At 33.6% G+C, this 5,607-nt stretch overlaps 1 long non-coding RNA gene across 1 annotated transcript; it reads left to right on the top strand.

Moving 5' to 3' along the window:
• The first annotated feature begins 4,145 nt into the window (after positions 1 to 4,145).
• On the top strand, positions 4,146 to 5,607 carry LOC138872099 (uncharacterized). The gene is made up of 2 exons (XR_011400531.1): positions 4,146 to 4,577; positions 5,355 to 5,607. It is a non-coding gene; the product is annotated as an uncharacterized lncRNA (long non-coding RNA).

Raw genomic sequence — 5,607 nt, forward strand, 5'->3', positions numbered from 1 at the left:
GTACATGAGAAAGTAAAAAGAATAAGTCTAGATGATTCCTTCGATTCTGTATAAGATAATGAATTGGACGTTGAGAACGAAGAAAGAAGAAGAAGAAGAAAAAGAAGAAGAAGAAGAGGAGGAGAAAGGGGGAGGAGAAGGAGAAGGAGGAGGAGAAAGGGGGCAGAAGTTATTTAAAAAGTGGGTACAAGTTAAAAGTTAAAAAAAAATGGGTATAGGTTAAATGGGGGCGACCAAACAGGGTGCCCCGTGCAATTTTTACCTGATTTTTATTTCTTGGAAAGTTAACTATCCTTTGGACAATCAGGTTAACTTTGTGATTGCACTTTTTAGGAGCATTTGCATCTATACCCGCTTTTTGTGTCACGTTTTAACTTATGCCCGCTTTGCAAAAAAAATTGCAAGTGTACCCGCTTTTTCGCATAACTTCAGCATACGGGGCTGAAGTAACAAAGACAATCACATAAAACTTTAGCATTTCTAAAAGACGGGCCTGAAGTTCAGCTCTAGAGCTGAAGTTTTTGTTTTGTAACTGGCGAACTTCAGCTCTAGAGCTGAAGTTTTTGTTTTTGTAACTGACAAACTTTAGCTCTAGAGCTGAAGTTTTTGTTTTGTAACTGTCGAACTTCAGCTCTAGAGCTGAAGTTATTTAATTCATTTGTAAAAACTTCAACCACTGTATAACAAATTGGCACTATTTGTTATATTTACTTTTTTCTTATGTTTTCACTGAAGTAAGCTACGAATTAGATGCTTTGCTTCAGCACTTACTACTATATTGTATTTAGGTTTTTGACTTTTTAGCCTTAAAGCAGAGCGCAGAGTCAGACCTACTATAATAGATAGTGTAACTCCTTTCATTAATGAATTATGCAAATGGATATGAACCAACCATGGGATTGTGTACTGTGTTTGGTATAAGAAAGTCATTTTTTTAACAAAGATTATGAATTGGACGATGAGAACGAAGAAAGAAAGAAGAAGAAAACGAAGGAGGAGAAAGGGGGATCAAGTTATTTAAAAAGTGGGTATAAGTTAAAAGTTATTAAAAAAAATGGGTATAGGTTAAATGGGGGCAAAAAAATAGGGTGCCCCGTGCAATTTTTACCACTTTTTAATGGGCTTATTTACTGCCTATATCAGAGTGGACTTGACTATTAGAGGATGTCGATTTCAGAAAAATGAGTGCTAAACCTTTTATAGAAGTTAGTTTAAGTGGCAAAGGTTGAGGGACTTTTGACTTAGGTCACAGGTTCGAGCCTTGTATGACGTGAACTTAGCCTGATATTTAAGTGGAAAAGAATAGGCGAAGTGCACGAGTAGCCACTTTTAAGCTTGCTGTTTAAAATATGTCCATAATTTGTAAGGTATATAAAACTTAGCCAATTCACCCAAACTTCAGGACTTAGTGTTTTGAATTTTTGAACTGGTTTTTTCTAAACAACTAATTTTTGAGGTTTTGAGCGAATTGACTAATCTTTAAATACGTTATAAACTGTGAATTTATTTTAAACAAGGAATTTTTACCTCCTATAACAAAGGTTAATACCTTATTTATTTTAAATAAATACCCTTTTAAAAAATTATATTCTATAGATACCTTTTGATTTTTATAGCCAAATATCTATTTATGGTTACCTCCTACTCTTAAGCCATAAAATACTCTTTGTATTATTTTTCTCTCTCATTCTTTCAAATTTTTCTCCACCCCCCCTCTCTCTCTTAACGGCAGTATTTCTCAATCGAACATCGACAACCACTATCCACGTTATGTCTTCAGCAGTCGAACACCGGCAACCACTATCCACGTTATGTCTTCAGCAGTCGAACACCGGCAACCAAACAATGTTTTCCTTGATTTCGTGGTTAATAGTAACCCATCATTCTGAATCAATTTCTTAGTTCTCAAATTGTGCAATAAGAATTTGGGTCGTGTTTTATTTGTAACACCGGCAACCAAACAATGTTTTCCTTGATATCATGGTTAATAGCAACCCATCCTCACACTCTCCACAATCTCCATTGGGTCGTGTTTTCACTACCGGCTTTCGGTGAACGGCGGATTCACGGGAAATTAGGGCTTGTTCTTGAACAAAGACGACGGAGTTTGGGGCTGAGCAACTTGATTTTCTATTAATATATTTCAATGTATTTTTCATGTATTTCATTGCCTTTTTTTTCATTGTAATTCAATGTATCTCGTTGTATTCCATGTATTTCATTGTATGCACTATCTTTTTTTTCATTGTATTTCAATGTATCCCGCTGCATTATATGTATTTCATTATATTCACTGTCTCGCTATATGCCATGAATGTATTCATATGTTTTTTTTAATTAATATAATTTATGTATTCAGATGTATTATATAATTTCTCTGAAGATTGTTATGTTTTTGGGGTATTTTTTGGTTGAGAATCTTCTTTATAACTGAAAATACAATTTGTGTGTTATAATTGAGTTTGTTGAGTTATATTAGGAGTCTATTATGTTAATTGATTCAATTTTTGTTTTAAAAACAGTGTAATCCCTTATTTCACGCCGTGAATACAGTAGAATACAGTTGAATACAATAATCTGTCCAGCTGTAATTCCATGTTTCACTCTATGAATACAGTCGAATACACTCGAATACAACAGCTGATTAGCTGGACTTCCCAGATTCACGCCTATTTTTGTTACTGTATTCATGAATACAATAGCTTAAATACATCAAATACATCTTATAACCACACAAAAGGTATCTATAATCCGTAATATAGCAAATGACATCTATAAATGACTAATTACTACCAAAAGATAGTGCTTTATGAACATATCGAAATTGAAAGTCCCATTTCCTATGTCTTGTGAAAGATGCTCGATTGTATGGGATGTTATAGTGTTATTGCAGATTTGAAGAAGAAACGGTGTTTAGCTAGTACATCCAATGATGAAAAGATAGAACACAACTCTTGTATTATATTTGCATTTTCTTTGGCTTTACATCCGGTATTCAGTATCAGTGACAAAGCCAAGATTTTCATTAAAAAGTATCAAAATATATAAAAGTAAACATACACAAGATCAAGGGGAGTTAACATATAGTATATATATACATATAATTTTTTGTTACCTATGTAGACAATGTATTTTTTCCACGAAGGGATATCGACTGATACCCCTTGCTATAAGGTGATTCCGTCACTGTTCGATACCCGCATTAGACTCGATATTTTATTGCATTAGTAACCTCAACAACATGTGGCATGCCAGAGATATAAGTCAGGACTCAGGAGGAAAAGTTAGGAAGAGAGATATTTTGTTTATCTTTGTTCTTGAAATTAAGATCCCTTCTTGGGATAACAATGCCAAATCATGAGGGGGTGCAAGTACAATGATGATAATATAAATATGTGGATATTTTCTATATAGGATAGAGACAATCCCCTTAAAAAACTAAGTTTTTTTTTTATCACAGATTTTACTAGCAAAAAAATAATAATACATCTTTAGTAAGAGTTTCTTCCCATTTGCAATAAAGTACTAGTACTACTCCAGACCTTTGGTCTAGGTAAGAGCACAACTTATCATGTGTGTTAGGCGCACATCACAAGTTTAAATCGTGTCGTAGATAAAATTTTGGTATTTAAGCAGAGAAAGATGGATGATGTGAACACCTAATTTTTGCATTATTTTAACACCTCCTAAAGTTATTAGTGTTTTGTTATTTTTAATTATTTTTCTCAATTTTTGTGACTTTAATTGCATATTTCCTATCATAAAATACTAAAAAAAAATAGTTCTTTCTTCATTTGTGCATTTTAAGAATTAACTAGCTGTTCAGTTGGTGAATTAATCTAGTTAATTGATCATTAGAATAAGTTATTTAATTAATTTATTTGTGTAAAATTAGTTTAATAAGTAGGATTAAGGAAGAAATTTGGCCAAATTTGAAAGAAAAAGTGTCCAAGAGTGCAAGATAAAGGGCTGCCATTGAAAGGGTCTGAAACTACGTAGTTTTGCCTCAAAACTACGTCGTTTCACTAAATGAAACAAGATCAAATCATACCCATCCATTCCATCTTGATCCAATGGATCTCATTCACTCTTGGCTTAGGTATTTAAAGCGTCAAAAATCTGAAAATTGTCCTCATTTTCACCCATAATTCTTTTTTCCTTCTTCTCTCTTCTCTCTCTCTTCACTCTCTCTACGTCGCCCCAGCTCCGCCCACCGCCGTCGGCCGGAAATCGCCGCCGCCGGCGGACCACCTCCAAACACCTCCAAATTCACACCATGTAATCTCCACAACTTCCTCTTTCCATATCTCCAAACCAAATCCTTCAAAAATCCTCAAACTCCTTGAATCTTAGATCTAGGAAACTTTCCCGTCACTTTTTAACCCAAATTCTTGAAGCTCCAACCACTACCGCACCACAATACCTACATCAATGGATAGAGCTCCCCAAGACCTAGCTATTGATGCCAATTTTACCCTGAAAATCCGGCGACCAAAATCCGGCCAAATTCCGGCGACCTCCCTGAACACCCTCTTTGGGCATACCACCATTTTTTCAGCCACTTGAATTATAAAATGGTAAAAATCCTATTCTTTTGTGGCTGTTTTTTCTATTTTATTTTTTCAGATTTTATTTTTGTCTATTATTAATTATAGTTTTTGAAGTTTGAAATGTTAAATTTTCTATTTTTTGCACATGTTGAAGTAGTAAAATAGTTTTGTGTTGATAAAAGTGAGGTAGTGAAAAATACTTAAGAGTATATGGTACTTGTTTGGTTGTTTATTTACTGCTTCAAGACTCTTTAAGTACAACACTTAAAAGTCAAATTGTTTGGTAAGAAAATGTAGACCTTTGGACAGTGTTTGAATAAAAGTCTGTCTTTGAATAGTGGAGAGCAGATTTTGTTTGAAATACTTGACAAGATTTGAACCAGAAAGTCTGGCATTTTGAATTTAAGAGCAGAATTTGTAGAAAAATCTGTCAAAAAGATTGATTTTTTAATTTTTTTTGAAATAGCTGATTGTTTTGATATATAGGAGGACACTCCATCTTACTGAGAGAGCTCTACACACAAAAAAGAGAAAAAAAATCAGTAGCTATAATATCCCTTAACAGCTTTTGTGAGTTGATTCTTAAGTGAAAAACTTATTTAAGGAAAATAGAGTAGTCTTGAAAGATTTTTCTGGAGTTACATAATTGTACTGTTTTGCTGGGGTATTTCTAGTTTATTTTCTTGGGTTTGAATCTGCCCGTTGTCGCTGTCTTTTGCTGTTGTTGCTGCCCGTTTAATTGTTCTACTGTTGATTTTGGAAAGAGCTGACTCTGCGGTATTTGTTCTTCTTTCTGCTGTCCAGGTAATTTTCGGACCATGTAAACTCATAAAATCGAGTTGGAATGAAAGATAATGACGCTGAGAAATATTAGTAGCTTTATCCTTCTATTGTAATTCATTTTTATATGCTCTTGAATATTTGATAATGTTATAACGATATGTTAGTTAATTAAATTGTGTTAAGCATCTTTAATTATTTTTATTTTTGCAAAGCATTAGATATAATTCCACTGGCATTTGGTTGTCTGAAAGGAGCATATATATTAAAATTTGAA

This window comes from Nicotiana sylvestris, chromosome 6 (genome assembly GCF_000393655.2).
Source record: "Nicotiana sylvestris chromosome 6, ASM39365v2, whole genome shotgun sequence".
In the NCBI taxonomy this organism is placed as follows: Eukaryota; Viridiplantae; Streptophyta; class Magnoliopsida; order Solanales; family Solanaceae; genus Nicotiana; species Nicotiana sylvestris.